We start from the raw sequence: 20,770 nt of genomic DNA, 5'->3' as shown, positions 1-20,770 counted from the left end.
TGCAATCCACCCCAACATTTCCATAGATCGTAGACACAAGCGGCACAATTTAACCCCAAGGATTTGCCAATATAAAATTTCCCCAAAACGTAAAAGATAAATCATTACACTAAAATGCTGCATCAGTTACCAACATAAAAATTCACAAGGAGCCCAAGGCTAGATTTCAACATTTCTGACATCATAGCAGTAGGCAAGATAAAATTAACTCAGTTAACAAAATACAATTACACCAAAACTCAAATACAAGTTAAAATTTAACACACACGGCGACAACCGCCAGCTTACAATAGTTCAAAACATTATTCAATCTTATAGGTGCGCAGATGTCATTACCAAGGGGAGGATGCGAACCAACTTGAAGCAACTATAACACGGCATAGACCAAATTACAGATCTACATCTACATCTACATTTATACTCCGCAAGCCAGCCAACGGTGTGTGGCGGAGGGCACTTTATGTGCCACTGTCATTACCTCCTTTTCCTGTTCCAGTCGCGTATGGTTCGCGGGCAAAACGGCTGCCGGAAAGCCTCCGTGCGCGCTCGAATCTCTCTAATTTTACATTCGTGATCTCCTCGGGAGGTATAAGTAGGGAGAAGCAATATATTCGATACCTCATCCAGAAACGCACCCTCTCGAAACGTCGACAGCAAGCTACACCGCGATGCAGTGCGCCTCTCTTGCAGAGTCTGCCACTTGAGTTTGCTAAACATCTCCGTAACGCTATCACGCTTACCAAATAATCCTATGACGAAAAGCGCCGCTCTTCTTTGGATCTTCTCTATCTCCTCCGTCAACCCGACATGGTACGGATCCCACACTGATGAGAAATACTCAAGTGTAGGTCGAACGAGTGTTTTGTAAGCCACCTCCTTTGTTGATGGACTACATTTTCTAAGGACACTTCCAATAAATCTCAACCTGGTACCCGCCTTACCAACAATTAATTTTATATGATCATTCCACTTCAAATCGTTCCGCGCGTATACACCCAGATATTTTACAGAAGTAACTGCTACCAGTGTCTGTTGCGCTGTCATATAATCATATAATAAAGGATCCTTCTTTCTATGTATTCGCAATAGATTACATTTGTCTATGTTAAGGGTCAGTTGCCACCCCCTGCACCAAGTACCTATCCGCTGCAGATCTTCCTGCATTTCACTGCAATTTTCTGATGCTGCAACTTCTCTGTATGCTACAGCATCATCCGCGAAAAGCTGCATGGAACTTCTGATAGTCTATGCAGAGAAGTCGGCAACAAACGGTAAACAAGTCAGGAAACGATCACCGTCGCCCACATACACACTCGCGCACGGCCACACAGGAGCCAACCTGCTTAAACCAGGGAGATAGAGGCAAGGTGAAAAAAAAAAAAATCGTGACGGGGCCCACCGAACCACTGCACGGGAACTACAAAAATTCACTCAGCTTAAACTTTACGTAGGGAGATAGAGGCAGGGTGGGAAAAAAAAAAAAATTCGTCACGGGGCCCACCGAACCACAGGACGGGAACTACAAAAATTCACTCACCTTAAACTTTGCGTACGACGCCCGGGCGAGCAAACGGGAAATCGTACGGGCACAGGCCAGCAAAAACCCCAGACAAACACACAGAATCCCATAAATTCCAAAACATAATTTAATTAATTTTCCCCCAAAACCCCGCAACTTGGCACAAGCGAAATTACAGGCCACAGGATCCAAAGGCACTCTGCGTAAGAGTAAGGAGGGAAAAGGTTAAACAAAGATCTGCAACGGCACAATAAAACGCCAAGAAAAACACACTAAGTGAGGTACATCACCCCACAGAATGCCGAGAAACACGAACACTGTGGTTTATCCACGATTCCGACACAATCATAACAACGAAGATAATCTTCTTAGGGCGAATACAGACTACTCTGACGTGACGTGGAAACACGTGGGCTCACGTCATAACGCGCGTGATATAAAAATCCAACACAGGGTTTTCTGCGCTTATGTTTATATTGAGCTGACGTGACGTGGGAATGCATTGCATGATGCAATCTGACGCTACACGCCTTATGACGCGTGGAAAGAATATCTTAAGTTCTAGATTTTCGTCAGTCGTGGGAAGGCGTCAGAAGTGTGAAGTGATTTCTCCTCTACCGTTTGCAGTTATTATTTAAAGATGGAGGAGATGTTGACTGAATACGTTCGGTCAAATCCGGTGCCGTATGACCCTACAAACCGGGAATATAGTAACCAGCATTCAAGGAAAGAGGCTTGCGACGAAATAGGAGAAAAACTCGGCATTACGGGTTAGTGAAAACAGTTACATTTTCCATATTTTTATTAGTTCTTTTTTTTACAATTTATAACAGTTCAATAGGCGTTATATTTTATATTGATAGGAAAAAAGTATCAATCCATAACAAGTAAACCCAGATATGAATATAACACATATCTATTATATAAATTGGATTATCTGAATTGTAATTAAAAATAACACCCAATTGAACTTAAAACGGTCGGTTATAACGAATACGCGTATTAAGTAAATAATACTGGACGTGTCATGGAGCAACTCTACCCTTTCGAATGGGGTGCCATTGCCAAGTACAACTTGCTGAACCATAACAGAAACGAAGTACTTTTTGAACTTATCTCTGGTGATGGCCGCTTCTCTCACGAAATTTCTACGAATGGGTTCGAGGTTAGCTATACCGTGAATGTGTTCACTTTCCATTCTGATTTGTTCCTCGAAAGGGGAAATATTTGTTGACGTATTCCGAAGCATGTTGTGTAGACAGGTGGAAGCTGAAACTATTAGATCGGCAGTTTCTGGTTTAGTTTCAATAGGCTTTAGAAATATTCCCCAGCGCCCGGCTAGAATTCCGAACGCAATTTTCTACAGTCTGTCGAGCCTCTTGAATGACGATAGTTGTATACCTTCTCTTCGTTGTCCTACACTTGGCAAGAGAAACAGCAAGAAAACTTTTCTAATTTGTAATTACCTTTCTGATGTATAATAAAACGCACTTTGTGAAAAGAAAATCAATAAAAATTCCAAAATGTCTCTGTGATAATTTTTTTCCGTCCCAGATATATAATGCAATAAAGTATTATCACTTAGCTCAAGCAAACTGCAAGTCGTATCTCCGCCGGGATGCTTTCCCTAAGTTGAGTGGAGCGTTTTTCTATTATCGAACCAACCAATCTCAGGAAATGGTAGAATTCAGTTTTTGTCTTTCTGTAATACCACTTAAACCGCTCTTCATCTTCTATTAGTTGAGGCATTAAATTTTGGAACTCTCCGAATTCGTCTCGCCCCATATTGAAAGGATGCACCCATTCTCTAGACGAGCAAATGGATGCAATACACAGAGCAGCCATTTCTTCTTCTTCTTCTTCTTCTTCTTCTTCTTCTTCTTCTTCCAGCATGTCAAAAACACGCAGTACATTCATGCTTGCAGGTTCAAAACAAACTGTCGGAAAATACAATTCAGACGAAGTAGTTGTTTCATGCTGCTATAGGTCAGGCCAATGTGAACACAGCTCCATGTCTGACGTGGTCCCACGCTTCCTGCCGTGACGTGGGAACACGTCACGTCAGAGTAGTCTGTGTTCACCTTTAGCCATAGCACGCTGAAACACACAAACAGCACCAAACTTCCGAGGACGGAAAAGTACTCCCCTGTAAACTATATCCGGGAGCAGCACAGCCGCAAGCTCCTGCCAAGGCGCGGTCCAGGGAAATCGCCGCGAGAAAGGTGATCCAGCAAGAGTTTCGTCACCCAGACCTCAGCGAGGCGCAGTCAGACAGGGCAGGAAAGCTGGTAATCAGATGACGACTTCAACCACCGACCCGGGGAGCAGCAAGTGACACCAGCGACAGCGCGGAGGCACCCACCGTCCGACGCAAAAGGCAATGCTCGCGCCGCTCGCGCCCAAACTTGACTGGCCGCGCACACAACACGCCACCGGGCAGAGACGGCGCCAGCCGCCGCCAGGAGGCGCCCCGCAACGGAGAAAGAAACACCACTCGGAGGCCCAACGGTCGAGAATCGATCGGGAATACCGCCGCCACGGCACAGGAGGGTCTTTGTAGACTGTGGTGATGCGAAGTGTGAAAAACTTCGCAAGAGGGGTTTCGATGCTGAAATACCGTTTCAATTTCATGGCGGACAGTGCGGAAAACGAACGGGTATCAGGAAGAATACGTGGTTCGACTCTTCCAAATTATCCATCGAGACCAGCGTAATTCTTCTATCTCGCTGGATTCGAGACTACACGTTGCAAGCAACAGCATCGGAAACAGAGTTATCTGCTAATACCGTTCGTGACTATTTCGGTTTTTGCAGAGACGTCTGTTATGTGGTAGTGACAAACGACAGTGTACTAATTGGTGGAGCGAGCAAACTTGTGGAAGTGGACGAATCTCATATAGCCAGACGGAAGAACCAGAGAGGACGACCTTGAAAGAATGAAATCGATAATATTTGGGTATTCGGTGGAATAGAAAGAGAGCCCTGGAAGTGTTTCGTTGTGAGAGTATTGTCCAAAGACAAGGTCACTTTAGTGGGTCTGATAAAGCACTCCCGACTGTCTGCTACTTAAGTCATTACAGACGGGTTTCAGTCCTGCAAGGCTCTTAAAGCTGAAGGATTCGACCACGAGTTCGTGAAATCTGTCAAGTTGTGGCGTTCGCTGTGTTATTCAGTGGTTTGGTATTTAACTAATTTGTAAATGAAAATGATAATCTTACTTTATTACATAGAGTAATTACTAAATAATTTTTGTCCCGGCTAAAGATTTGGTCAAGTTGCTAAAGAACTCCAAGTTAACGTCCTGTTGAAGTGTTGTCTGTAAGTTGTGTAAGTGTCACTAAATCACAGTTCATACAACAGATTCTAAACAACTATGGACTATGATGGAAACAGTTATCTTCAGCAAAATGATCATTAAAACCACCGAATATCAGCCGCGCACAACAGTGACGTATGTTACCTGAAACAATATTCTTCGCAACTCGTGCGTAATTAATTTCGGCTCCATACATCAGCTAGAAAAGTTTGTTATAACGACCGTGCTATGAGCACTGTTTTTAAAGAACCAATCTGATTCGAATTATTTTCATTAAAATAAGTTCGTAACCACCAGTGTACATTTATTTTTACACATTTGTATTACTTTCGGCATTTATGTCTGCAGAGTTGCGTAATTTGAATTTTCCGCTGAGATAATTGTTAAGGTGGCGGCAGACGCTTGATAGAGACTTTCTATTGTTAGAGCAAATAAGATAAGTATTTGAAATGCTTATTAAACTTTACTTTCGTATTGTGCACTATTTAGACGTCATCAAGCAAACATTCGATTTTTTCTGAGGAAAACACAGACAAAAACGCGATACAAATCGCTATCATCAATGGCTGCGCTCCTTGCACCGGAAAGAAATAATTAACACAGATAATGCTTACTGAGAGAGGAATTAAAGTTACAAATAATTATTCACTCATATTTATAATGATAATGAACTCTATTCTCAAGTAATAATTAACAAATAATTACAATTTCTTAACAGAACTCAGTTCGATATGCGTCCGCAACCTACAAAAGCCCACCAACAATAGGTAAAAACAAAGGAAGACAAACGCAGATCATAAAAGGAATTTACAATTATCATTGTCTTTGTATGATACACATCGATATGTCCAATTACATCATAAAATATTATTTAAATAATTAATATTTATCATCGTTTTCACTGTTTTTTTATATGTCGAATAGATAATGTTTGTAACTGTTACAGGCATAATTTCCTCTCGTCGCACCGTAGCTAAAATTTATCTCGTGGATGTTACAAAGTCTTCCATTAAAAGAGAATGGCTTCCAGGACAAAGAGACGAACTGTACTTATTTCAGTACCTCTATTTCCACAACCTGCGTTTGCAGGGAGAGGTTAACGCATGTGACACACTACCGATATTCTTGCATGGTATTGGTAAAGTTTACCCAGGCTGTAGCAAAAAGGGATTGTACCTGTAGCGTACACAACACGACACCGACGACGAGTAAGATAAGTCGTCTACTTTGAAATTACAAGTATTTTTTAATGCTCTTCTTTTCTCGTTGCTGTACTAACCACCGTAAACATACTCATAACGCCCGCCACGAGACTCGCATGCTCGATTTACAATCGCACGTTCGATATGTGTCGTTTGGATCCCGCGACTTCGATAGACGATCATTCTTGGAAATTATACTCTTCTGCGAATGATTTATTCAACAATGTGTCAATCATAATTTTGGCGCAACGGTGCTGTTCACAGATGATTCGTCGTTTCAACGATTTCAGATAGTAAATTTTCACAATTAGCATATATGGGCAGACGTCAATCCTCACGCAAGTGTTGATGTAAATCAACAAAGATTTTGTGTCACTGCTTGTGCCGGCATTCTTGGTGACTTTTTGGTAGGGCCTCTCTTTCTTCCAGCCAGGCATTTCGTAGAGAATGTTCTACCTAATCTGTTAGCAGATGTGCCTTTAGCTGTGCGACAATACATTCACTTCATACACGATGGAGCACCTCCGGATTTTATTGTTAATGTATTTCGGCTTCTTAATAACAGATGGATCTGTAGAGATGGACCTATTGTCTGGTCTCCACGCTCTCCGCACCTAACTGAATGTACTTTTATTTGTGGGGTCATTTGAAAGCTCTCGTGGATGGAACCCCAGCACAAGATTTTTTACATTCTCCGTGCCCGTATTATGGAAGGCTGGGAGACCATATCCAATACTTCAGGGCTACGTCAGTGCATCCGAGACTAACTAAGACGGCGGATTGACGCATGTATCAGTGCCCATGAAGGGCATATTGCAGATCTGCTGTGAGAAAGAGTTGTATCTGGTATGGCGGTGAGCTGTGTTCGTGTTTCCCATGATTAATGAGTTGTAGAAAAAGAGTTGCAAAATGGAAACAAAGAGTCTCCAGACCCATGTTCATATAACATACACTACTGGCCATTAAAATTGTTGGACCATCAACAAGTGACCGCATGCGGACCAACATCATCGACTAGGCTTTCGGAGCCCAAGGCCCACACGTGTACCCTTGATGAATGCATGACTCAAAGCTTTACGGACTGTTTATGACTGGAAACACGTTGCCTGGTAGAACGAGGCTCGTTTCAAATTTTATTTAGCGAATGGACGGTTACGAGTATGGAGACAACCTCGTGAATCCACGGACCCTGCATGTCAGCAGGGTGGAGGCTCTGTAAAGGGCGTGTCCAACTGGAGTGATATGGGACCCCTGATACGTGTAGATACCACTCTGACAGGTGACACGTACGTGAGCATCCCTTGTGCATTCTGACGGACTTTGGCAATTCCAGCATGAAAATGCGACACCCCACACGTCCAGAATTGCTACAGAGTGGCTCCAGGAACACCCTTCCGAGTTTAAACACTTCCGCTGGCCACCAGACTCCCCACACATGAACATTATTGAGCATATCTGGGATGCCTTGCAACGTGCTGTGTACAAGTGATCTTCATCCCCTCGCATTCTTACGGATTTATGAACAGCCCTGCAGGATTCATGGTGTCAATTCCTTACAGCACTACTTCTGACATTAGTCGAGTCCATGCCACGTCGTGTTGCGGCAGTTCAGCGTGTTCGCTGGGGCCCTACGCGATAGTAGGTAGGTGTATCAATTTCTTTGGTTCTTCAGTGTGTATCTGAACTTTGTATGAGGTTACGTGAGCTGGGCGACTACCCTCGCGACGGCTGCAAGTGGTGCTCTTGATGGCGGCACCTTGGCGTGTAGCGACCGCTACTGTCTGCTCGCCAGTGGTGAGTACCCAGCACAAACGTGAGCGGACATTTAATCCCTCGTATGTCACAGGTGATCGAGCTTATCGATTCCACTTCAAAACACTGTATTGTACAGTCTCTACAAACGTCTCTAACCCACTCTTGATACCACCGTTAAAGAGTATTGTTCTCGAGGCTGACATTACTACGTTTATTTGGCAGGGAAGCAACGTATACGTATATGGAATTATTTCGTAACGCACATCTACAAACATTGCCCAGTCACGTTAACCTGACCACCTGTCAGAAGTCTAAATAAGCATATGTTGCAGCGCAGGCCGTTGCGAGACATGTAAGAAGAGAGTGAGCGAGTTTCCAAATTGTAACATACTCATGAAAAAGGATCCAGGAAATTATTTGCTATGTTATAATTCGAGTTATGGATCACATTGTTTATTTGTAAATGGGTCATTAATATCCAACGGTAATGATTGTCTTCAGACATCAGTAAAACCATGTTGCATAACACATACCACACTATTACATGTGACAGTGCAGGCAAAATCATTAGCCATTTCGGCTCCACCAAACGAATAACATTATGGTATGCAAAGGGCACATAATGCACGTGAAGAGAGACTCAGTTCTACTGAACGGAATGGACAGTGACTTGGAAGGAGGACAGAAGTGTTTTGCTCTACAGTCTCACTATGAATGGTCTCGCAGCGACCAGGTGCTGGCGCCTTGCATGACTACAGCAAGCCGTCCCACACGGTGCCACACTGGTGCCTAGAACACAAAATAGAAATTTATGTAATATGGAACCATCTTTGTGAATAACTTGAGGACTTTCAAGACAAAAAGAACACCGTTTACAAAAGGAAGAGGGGACTGGGCTGTTACGGGGAATTTCTCTCTTACGGGATCTATGGCAGCCTGGTGCCGTTCGTTCCATTTCGTCCCGGTGGCTTCTTTTCAGGTGTAAAGTCAAGAGAGTTCAAAATAGAAGTAAGGGATCTTCAGGATCTAACAGTTCTAATCCGGGAAGCACGTCGGCTATTTCACAAGATATCCTTGAGCAAGTCATCAGATCTGCCCTTCATCGATGAGAGCAAATCTTTGACTTAGACGGAGGTTATGGTGAAGTGCGATGAACGTGTATACATAAACTGACAATAGACATATGCGTAAATGCATGCATAATTTCGTAGAAATGTATAGTTATCTAATGACTAACCTTTATGTGCCATAACGTCTTTCCGCTGTTCCTAGGCGTTTCCCCTACCAGCTTTTCTTTCGTTACACTAGACAGTCTGGTAGCATTTGCAGAAACTCTGACTCGTAAGATGTATCAATTACGACAGTTTCTATTTTCCATATCGAACATTAGACTTAATTCAGGCCATGGTTCAAAAATGGTTCAAATGGCTCTAAGCACTATGGGACTTAACATCAGAGGTCATCAGTCCCCTAGACTTAGCACTACTTAAACGTAACTAACATCACACACATCCATGCCCGAGGCATGACTCGAACCTGCGACTGTAGCACCAGCGCGGTTCCGGAATGAGATGCATAGAACCGCTCGGCCACCACGGCCGGCCATCATATTTCATTATGATACAGAAAAACTGGAAGCTGAAAGAGAAGTGGTAACGATACAGCTGTGAGCAGCCTAGTTAAATACTTTTTCTACTTTCATTGTAGATTTTTATTGAATAATCGATAGTCGTTAGTGCCATTATTTCTTATTAATTCAAATGTCTCTGGTAAAACATAAATTATCGATGTATGTTTAGGTAGTTTTGCTTGCTTTTTCTTGAGTCAAGAACGAACTATTCGTAGCGGACAGCCGAGAAGCCAGACTGTGGCTGCTGATGGTTTCGTGTGTGGCGAAGCTGAAAAATGCTGCATGAAGTGGATCACCGCAGGCGACAGGAGTACAGAGATTAACGTGCAAGAATTGTGAGCTGTTGTGTCCATTGGAAGAATTGCGATTAACTATGAATAGACTCTAAACTGCAGATATACCTCAGCAGCTAACAGAAGAACATAGTACAGCAAGTTTCAGAAGTAGGCTCCAAACTTAATTGTAAAGAAAGATAATTAGTAAACAACGTACCAGAAAAAAGAACATACTGACAAAGAAGTGAGTGAACCACTGGAAGAGTCGTATTCATCTGGCAGAAATATAAAATGCCTGAAGGGAGAGAAAAAGAGATAAACTGAAAAGTAAACGTGTTGCAAGTAACTAGGAGAGGTAGAAAATCAAATCGATGAGGATATAGATGAGAAAGAGTAGCTCATGTCGGATATATAATCTGACGTACTGATATAAGCTGAGTAGATTTCATTAGAAGAGCAATAGGAACAACAAGATATCCGTAATATGTTCTCGTCTAGATCAGGGGTCTCCAAACTTTTTAGTCCGCAGGCCATATTGACTCCTCCGTGAAGTCATAAGGGCCAAGATCTACCTAGTGGGATTAAAGCACCCTAGCACTCCATGATCACCGTAACGTAAGGCTAAAGGAAAGATGAAATCGCAAAAATCTAAGGTTGTGGGAACAGCTAGCAGTGAAACGAACTACGATTTTTATTTAATTACATAATTTTGATTGTTGGATGTCCCCGACCGAAATTCTGGCGTATTTTATTCTGGCGAATTTCACCGACAAAAAAGTGTGTCACTGCACATTATTCACGAAAGCGTTCAGCAAAGTTAACGAAATCTCAAAATCATTGTTAGCAACACTATTACTGCAAGACGTAACAGAGGTACAGTATGTCAACGCATTGTTATTTCAGGTGGCGCAACAATAAGTTTAGTTATGTAGTCTTGTAGCCAATAGCAGAGCCAGAGCATATATTTGATAGTTCTGTTGCGTGATTGTGTCAATGTTGCGAGTGTCTCACGATTTTTTTTAGTGTTTTATGCGCTGTGTTTTTGGTGAGACGACTAAGTGTGGGACAATTCAAAGTTTGAATTCGAAGAGACAGGGAAAATCCGAAAATCGAAATACGTATAGCACTACTTGAGTATTTTTTCACTGTATTTTTTAGTGGAACTACAGTGTAATTGTATTTAATTTAGTAATTAAAGTACCTTAAAAATAAATTCATTGTATTTTGTTTAGGCAGACTACTCCCTAGTTTTATTAGTATTAAATAGCACAATTTTATTTTCAGGTTACAATCTTTTGTGAAGTTCTGTACAAACATGGAAAAGAAACGAAAGGTTGACAGTGAATGTAGAATTTTTAAAGAGCAGTGGGGATGTCAATATTTCGTGGTGGAGTCAAGCAACAAATCAATGTGTATTATTTGCAATGAATCAATATCAGTCTTCAAAGAATACAATATGAAACGGCATTATGAGACTAAGCACTCTCAGAATTACTCCAAGATTACAGGATGCGAACGATTAGAAATGTATGAGTATCTGAAACGCCAGCTAAAAACCCAGCAGTCGCTATTTAAGAAAGCAAATGCTGAACAACATGCAGTAACTCGTGCTAGTTTTCGTGTGGCTCATTTAGTAGCGAAACAGTGTAAGCCATTTACCGACGGTGAATTAATTAATAACTACAGTATTGCCACAGCAGAAGAAATGTGTACTTTCCACAAAAGATTGCTTTGTTTCAATCTCAGTTGAACAAAGTATGCTTCACACATTTTAATACATGCCAAACATTCAGTCAGCAAACTGAGATTCCGTTTCCTGTAACTTTCGCAATTGAAGGTTTAGGCGCTTTAAAAATTAATTTTGAATCACGTTTTTCAGTTATCGATGCAAATTCAAACGATATCAAGATATTTCCAAATCTCTTTGACGCCGATGTAGAAGCGTTACCCACAGCAATTCAGTTTGAAATTATTGATTTGCAATGTAATGTAGCGACTTTTTTAAAGAAAAACATTCGAAGTCAACATTACTGGAATTTTATAAGTGTCTTCCATCCACACAGTTTCGAAATTTACATAAATTTGCCCATGGCTTTTTTTTCCGCTTTTGGCACTACTTATTTGTGTGAAAAATCTTTCTTCAAAATGAAACATGCAAAAAGTATTTACAGATCAAAATTAAGTGATGAGCAGTTGAAGTCGCTGATGATTATCTCTACCAGTAAACTTGATCCACAACTGGAGGTAATTATGAAAGGAAAGTTACAGCTACATAAAAGTCACTAATTATCACTAAGATGTTAAATTTCTTTACGTGAATACTCTAACACTGTGAGTTTTCAAGATATAAATTAATTACAGTTATTTTTATACACCAGTTACAACTAAAATATCCGATATCATTATGTACACCAGGTATTGTATTTTCTTTAAATTGCCTTTAAGTAAAAATATTTTATACGATTTACTTGCTATGTGTATTTTACAATGTAATCAAAAGAAAGTGAAACCTCGCTTAAGAAGCATCTTCCATAATGATTGATTACTAAGGCTAGTCGCCGAAGTGGCGTCCATTTGAAAGACTAGCACCAGACTCGTGAGTAGACCAAAATGCAAAGAATTTTTTTGCTTAAAATGTTTTCGCCAAACTAGCCTGTTAACCGTTCTTTTTTTTCACTATCGCACGGAGAATGGTCCGTCTGTTTATTGTGGATAGCCACAAGTTTAACCATAACCTTCCGCTTTGTAAAGATAGAGCTCCGATAATGTCGCGGTGTATTGTTCGCGATAGGCCTCGAAACTCAATTGTTGGCAGTATAGGTACCACCTCAAATAGCTGGCGGGTCGGATACCGGGGATGTCCGGCCAGCTAACACGGGCCGGTGTGCCGGCTCTCGCGGGCCGGTTTCGGCCCGTATGGCCGTAGTTTGGAGACCCCTGGTCTAGATGAACCGTGACCAGGGGCTCATGAAGCAAACAACAATGCGCTGTTGCTACTTTATTAATAACTGAGATGCAGCGTCGCCTTTTATTAATAGAACACACGTCATTTCTCCGCAGGCATAACGAAAGTTGTATGAGAAAAATCCAGAGATAGAATTCTTTTTTGGGTTTGTAGCATCAGCGCGCAAGACCATCTATCCTGACAGCGGGACTGTATACTACACAACACAATTGACGGATCACATTTTCGAAACGCCATTATTGACTCAAAGATGCCCGCAACCTTCATCTGTAATGGTGCAAGGGCGTGGCGTCCTGCGACCTCGTATCCTCGTGTTCGGCGATGCTTCAGACAGCGAGGTGTCGATACTTGGGAAAAACAGGTCAGAGCTCGAACATTCATTTGACGTGTCAGTGATGTCAAATGGGCACCAAATTTCACCGCAGTTCTTTCAAACGCCGCCAGGGGGTTGTCACATTATGTAATGGTCGTCAAACACTGTCATACCCACGTTTCACCTCTTCTTTGGACACCTCTGAGGCGGTCATAAGTGCGAAACTTTCAGACACAGCGCCACTTAGAATCGACAGGGAAGGCCTTAGGAGGTGACGAATAGGTCGTCAATGAAGCAATCCCTTTCCTTTGGGAGGGGGAGGGGGGTGGACTCTCGTACATTTTGATACATTTTGCGTCGATAACGACAGCTGGCAGTGTAATGGGCAAAGGACGACATTTTTGACACTCTGCTGACACTGCTGACGCCCTTGTCTAAGGCCATTGCGGACCTGCATCTCCACTGAACGTGACTGAAGACCTTTCAAGTACAATGCGACGGCAGTTTTCGCTCTGGTGTGCGGGATTGAGCCACTTGGGACCGTTCAAAACCTTTCGGCGAAATGTGAACGAAGCAACAAGGGTGCTTACGCTTTCTTAGCACTCCAGTACTGCGCTTTCCTCTAGCGTGACCACCGAGGGATGCGGCGTTGACAGATGCGTGTAAAAAGTGGCAAGTAGACCCTATAAGACCCCTCCTTGGTGGCACCCACAGATCTTTGTTGAGCAGTTTAAAAAAGAGCCTGTACAGTGCCAAACTGTGACGAAGTGCTAGGTGCTAGCACGTAAGCTACACTGATGCTCTTGCGCCAGCCAGTAGGCAAGGGAAATCGGAAGGGTGTCAAGGGCCCGCCTGTCTGCATGCGCCTAGGGAAGCCTCACAATGTCTCTGTACAGGCACATTTTAAAAGTGTTCAACGAAGGCTAGCGGTTGGGATCGAAGAAGTGCCGAATTCTGCACCTAAGTTGATCCACCCTGTACGCCAGAACAAAAAGCTGTGGTCTTGTAACAACAACGTCTCTGTACTATTGTGCATATAAGTATTTATTTTCTTCTGGTTTTACGATAAACTTGTGTAATTGATGTTCTGGTTTCATTTATTTTTGTTTCATGCCATTATGTTAAGAAAACTACGAATAAGTTTCAATGTGAATATTAATGTTTATACCAAATGTCAAGTAATATTGTAACAGAATTGAAATGTAACTAATTTTGAAACTGTTGTAAGATGTTTAAAATTGTAACTGTGCGTCTGGTCCATACGTAAGCAATGTGTTAGGATATGTAGAATGCAAAACCTCTGGTGAATACCCGGTCTGTCAGGGAGCGGTAAAAGGTGGACGGCAGGCGAGCGCGGGAAAACGCGCGCGGGCACTGCACGGCACAACAGGCTCAGCAGTAGTAGTTGGAGTTTGGCACTGGTCTGAGCAACACCTTCTGGAGCGAGGAGGCTCTAGTGGAAGAGATAGCTTCGCTGAGCCTCGGGTATGCCGTTCCAACGCCCACACAGCATGGCAAAATTCCATAGGTACTAAACGGAAAAGTATTGCGACGCTAAGAAGAATTAAAGTGCCGATACGTCAAGAGCCATAGCTGTGGTTGTACGTGTGCTCTGTGCCTCGCCATCCTGCCGCCCGCCAACCGCCTCATCGATACCAGCAGGTTGAGACTTTTAGTACTGTATTCGTATGGATCAGAGAGTGAACTGTGTTTGGTTGGTGCAATAATAACCTAAATTTTACCCGAACTTTTTCATCATTTAATTATCCTCACAACTAACCTAGATAGGGTCCTTTCCAAACGTTGTGCAATCCGAGTGTCCCGAACTGAAAATTAAAAATTTGTGTTAATAATAATTATTTGCAGAACTATCTATATTAGAATGGTGTTTAAAGTAAGGTTTTGTTAATGAACTAGTAAATGAACAACGAAGGTCTAACGAAGTTGAAAGATAACTTTAGTATTGATATAGTAATGAAGTTTATTATTTCGAGACAGATTTAAAGTTATTTAAATGAGCAGTAAATACGATGAAAAGAGTAGTTACTTATATACTGGAAATCTTGAACGCATAATAAATTCAGTAATCTTTTTTTTTTATATAGCGATCATAACAATTTCGGGGTCCCCCTCATTCATTTGAATTCTGAAGTGTTCTAAATTGGTTTGACCAGTAAAAGTTAAAGTCAGTATAAAAGTCAAAATTTATCAATGTTTTATATTTATCAAAATTGACATTTTGTGTGTGGCACGAAAGTGCTATTTCTAGGGTAACCTATGCCCGATTTTAATCAGATTAATAAACAGTATAAAGTTTTGTAGTATACATTATAGTGTAGTGTTACGTATTCATGGTTTTCCAGAACGTGAAACTATCAGTTCAATAGATTTTCTGATTCTAAAATCCTACTATATTATGCAGTGTTACAATTTGTTGTTTTGCATGAATATATACCAACTTGTGCAGGGAAGAAACTCAGTTAATGCCTAATTAGGCTGGAATCGAGCAGAGGTAGATTAAAAGGTTGTCGAAAACGTCGTCTTATTGCTTATTACACTGCGAACTGTCATCATCAACCGCAAAATGTGTGGTAATCAACGGCCCAAGGAAATGAGTGGTTTCATTGAAACCTTTATGCCATACCCTGTAGGCTATTCGCTGTCGATTCTGAGCGGCAGTGTGTACGAAATTTTTGCCTCGATCACTCATAAGAAAACCGCTTCGTTTGATCACTGAGCGCCAAAATTTCGACCTGTGTCGCGGAGGCGTCAAAAGAAGGGATGAAATGTGGGTGAGAGGGCACGTGGCGACCTTCCCAGTATGTGATACTTCCATGGTGGCGTTGTGCAGCATTCTGGTAAAATTTAGTGCCAATGTGACAAAATTAACCCACATTACACGCCACGTGAATTTCTAAGTTTGTATCAACATCTTGTTTGCACCAAGGTAGAGGAAGATTGCAGGCATCTTTGAACCATTTTTCATACTTTTCCCTCGAAATGAAATAAAATTACAGAGTTCCAAAAAAGTGATCCTTTAATTGTGTTGCGCAATGTATATACACTGAAGCGCCAAAGAAACTGATACAGGCACGTGTATTCGAAAACTGAGATATGTATACAGGCAGAACACGGCGCTGCTTTCGGCAACCCCTATATGAGACGACAAGGGTCTGCCACAGTTAAAACATCAAATCTTCGACATTGGTGCTTCCGGAAAAAGATCCTGCAAGAACGGGACCCAAGACGACTGAAGAGAATCGTTCAACGTGATAGAAGTGCAATCCTCCCGCAAATTGCTGCAGATTTCAATGCTGGGCCATCAACAAGTGTCAGCATGCGAACCATTCTCCGGAACACAGTCGATATGGGCTTTCGGAGCCGAAGGCCCACTCGTGTATCCTTGATGACTGCATGACACAAAGCTTTACACCTCGCCTGGGCCCATCAACACCGACATTCGACTGTTGACTAATGGAAACACGTTAATTGGTCTGATGAGTCTCATTTGAAATTGTGTCGAGCGGATGGATGCGTACGGGTATGGGGACAACCTCATGAATCCATGGACCTTGCATGCTAGCTGCGGACTGCTCAAGCTGGTGGAGGCTCTGTAATAGTGTAGGGCGTGTGCAGTTGGAGTGACATGGGACCCCTGATACGTTTAGAGAGGACTCTGACAGGTGACACGCACATAAGCATCCTATCTGATCACCTGCAACCATTCATGTACATTCCGACGGACTTGGGTAAATCCAGCAGAACAGTGCGACACCCCACACGTCAGAATTGCTACAGAATGGCTCCAGAAACAGTCTTCTGAGTTTAAACACTTCCGCTGGCCACAAAACTCCCCATACATCGACGATACTCAGTATATCTGGTATGCCTTGCAACGTGGTGTCCAGAAGCGATCTCCACCCCTTTGTAATCTTACAGATTTATGGAGAGCCCTGCCGGATTCATGGTGTCAATTCCCTCCAGCACTCTTCAGACGTTAGTTGGGTCCATGCCACGTCGAGTTGCGGCACTTCTGCGTGCTCGTGGGGGCGCTACACTATATTAGGCAGGTGTGCCAGTTTCTTTGGCTCTTCAGTGTAAATTGTATGTGGCTACCTCCATGAAGTGAACTTTCCCGGAAAACCTGTAGGTGACATCAGATACAGTCAGTGGTTGGTACATGTTTTCTTTTGAACATCCACAAATTGAGTGAACGGTAGGAGTAGCAGCTTGCACTGAATGAGAGTGCGGGGTACAGCTGAACCCTGTCGGCCAATATTTACACCTACAGGGGAAGGGAGTCAGTGTCTTCCCGCCTGGCTAGGTATTTGTGATTAGAATATTATCTGGCTTAAAAGACTTTTTTATATGATTGAATGGTGTATGTTCTTTTGGACATGTCTGAAAGAACAGACATCATGAATTCATATAATTGATTCGCCACATTGGGCAATGAATCCACCACCTCCAGTGCAGATGTACAACTACGTTCGACCTCCTGTGGGAGTCTCAAAGTAGCGAGGATGGTCGGAATGGGCATGGACCGCGGATAGGTGGTGCTAGGTAGAAACGTGGGTCAGCTGGGAGGCATGCTGAGATATTCCGTGCAAGTGTGATATACACTGCAAGTGGTTAACACAGGTGTCTAATGAGCATGAGATCCCAGTTTCGAATTCCAGTCCGGCATACATTTTTGCTCGACTCTACTAATTTTGCGTAAAGTCCCGTTGCAGCTGACATCAACAGTCATTTCCCTTTCCTCTCATTTCTCCCCCTCCACCTTCCATTTACATAATAAGCCTCTTATTTCCTCATGTCCCCTTTCCAATAGACGTTCAATCCAATGAGAAGTACTGTCTAAAGCAAAAGGATTATCAGAATGGGAGAAGTACAGTTTCTAACGTACTCACCCTATTGGTATGACCTATACTTACCACCTATCGTGAACGGATAGCTCTCACAAGTTTAAAATGCCTGTGAACGCAGGCCATGCCAGGTAAGGAGGTTCCAGACACAGTGACGTTTAGGCATTAGGATAAAAGGGATCACGTTGTTTTAACACAAGAAAATCTTAATGAATTAAACTTCAAGCGAGAAAAACTCATGAAAATGTACTAAAAGCAGTTCGTACACAACCGTAATGTTAAGAGAAAAGAAATACTAATGCTTTCACCGAACTTAATACCAAAGAGCACACGCGCAATACGTGGCTGACGTGGACATGAGGGAATGAGAAAAACTACGCAAAGAAACTCCAATCTAAAGCAGACCTGAAATGAACACTCTAGTAACTCCCACACTTAGCGCCTGAAGAACGCGGTATTTACCTTGTGCAGACTGTGGGGATAAGGGTGGCCGTGTTCTGCTGTGGCATGGTTGGTAGCGGATGCGTCGCCAACTTGCGAACCTGTAGGTGTCATGGTTTTACCCCGGCTAAATCGACTGGCTGTGTCCACTCGCTAAGACTGAGCGATATGTACACTGTTTCTCTCAATGCTCCATAGAACTCTACAGACACAGCTCGTAGCTTGTAATTTCAAAGCTATAGATATTACGAGATATCAGAGTGAATACACACAGGTGTTCATAGCAAAATGTCTCTTCCAGAGCCATGGCAGAGTGCCTTTGCTAACAGAACTACATCTCCTGCAGTGCCTCGTGACCATATCGGTTGGAACCTAGACGACTGGAAGGCCGTAGGTTGGTCAGATGAGTCCCGATTACAGCCGGGAAGAGCGGATGGCAGGGTTATAGTATGGTGCACGCTCCATGACACCATGGACACAAGATATCAACAAGACACTGTGGAAGCTAGTGATGGCTACATAGTGGTGTGGCCAATGTATACATGGAATGGACCTTTGATCTAAATGACCCAGTCACTGACTGGAAATTGTTGCCGTCGGCTACTTTATTTTCAGCCATTCATGGACTTCGTTTCCAAACAACGATAGAATGACAATGCGCCAATTCACTGGACCAAAAAAGCTCCCTATTGATTTGAAGAACATTCTCGACAGTTCTAGCGAATGACTGGACTGTCCACATCGCCCAACATGAATTCCATCGAACATTTATGGAACATAATAGAGAGGTCATTAACACACTCGACTCGCATCCGGGAGGACGACGGTTCAAACCTGCGTCCAGCCATCCTGATTTAGGTTTTCCGTGGTTCATAGTGTGTCCAAGTAATTTGAAATGCCTATCTTGTAGATGTGAGGCTGATTAACATTTTTGAACTAGCCTCTTCACTGTCTACATGGCTGACGCCGAAGGTCCGTTACGAGTAAATAAATAAACTTGAAGAACGTATCAATAAGTTGTATGTCCAGAGTGTGGGAGAAGAAACCATAATGCAAGCAACGCAGCAAAATCTCTGTTAAAACGCGGTTGGTGTGCACAGCACACACCGGACGCCTGTTCGCAGAGCAGGGCGGCAACCAGCAGCACCAGGAAGATGGCCAGGAGTCTCCCCGTCTCGCCGTGCGAGTGACCATGCTCCGTTCTCCTGCAACCGTCTTATAAACGCCAAACTGCGAGCAGCAAGCCACGTTTTTCATGCAGGTGGATAGACAGGACAATGTGCGGGTTGTTATCCGCGGGCGTGGAGTATCCGGAGGTGATGAAACGCGTCCCGCGCACAAAAATTCTTCGTATTATCTGTAAAATATCTGGGAGTATGCGTACGGAACGATTTGAAGTGGAATGATCATATAAAATTAATTGTTGGTAAGGCGGGTGCCAGGTTGAGATTCATTGGAAGAGTCCTTAGAAAATGTAGTCCATCAACAAAGGAGGCGACTTACAAAAAACTCGTTCGACCTACACTTGAGTATTTCTCTTCAGTGTGGGATCCGTACCAGGTCGGGTTGACGGAGGGGATAGAGAAGATCCAAAGAAGAGTGGCGCGTTTCGTCACAGTGCTATTTGGTAAGCGTGATAGCGTTACGGAGATGTTTAGCAAACTCAAGTGGCAGACTCTGCAAGAGAGGCGCTCTGCATCGCGGTGTAGCTTGCTGTCCAGGTTCGAGAGGGTGCGTTTCTGGATGAGGTACCGAATATATTGCTTCCTCCTACTTATACCTCCCGAGGAGATCACGAATGTAAAATTAGAGAGATTCGAGCGCGCAATGAGGCTTTTCGGCAGTCGTTTTTCCCGCGAACCATACGCGACTGGAACAGGAAAGGAGGTTATGCAATGGCACGTAAAGTGCACTCCGCCACACACCATTGGGTGGGTTGCGGAGTATAAATGTAGATATAGATGTAGAAGGGCTGAAGGTCAAAACTATGAGCTGCCATTCAGACCGTATCGCGATGTCCTTCCCCAAGATGCTCTTACTTGCTGATTCGATAAACGGTGAAACACCTGACGTACCTGTTTTAAAGCAGGCACAGTGTGAACGCTAAAAGGGAAACGGCAGACGTCTCGAACACACGTTTTCAACGAATTTCGATGTGCTAGTCGATAGGTCCTGTGAAAGGGATTAGATTGCTAGGCTTCCATTTTGGTAAATAAAATACAGGTGACAAGTCATGGCGTTCATCAGTGCAATTCAGTGTAGCCATTCAGTAAACAAAATACAAGCTTTCCGAGTATTGGATCAGATTTGTGACTAGAATCAGGATTTCCTAGCGGACAGACAACAGTATATTCTTAATGGGAGGAAATCGCTAAAAGTAATATTGGTGAGTACCCAATGAGTGTGTTGTAATACTGTTACTGTTTGCAGTACACAGTACGTAAATGTTAACTTTTTACAATGTACCACAATGGTGTGGTGTAACTTGGG

Source organism: Schistocerca americana, chromosome 8, assembly GCF_021461395.2.
Source record: "Schistocerca americana isolate TAMUIC-IGC-003095 chromosome 8, iqSchAmer2.1, whole genome shotgun sequence".
Lineage (NCBI taxonomy): Eukaryota > Metazoa > Arthropoda > Insecta > Orthoptera > Acrididae > Schistocerca > Schistocerca americana.
Note: the sequence above shows the minus strand (reverse complement) of the source record.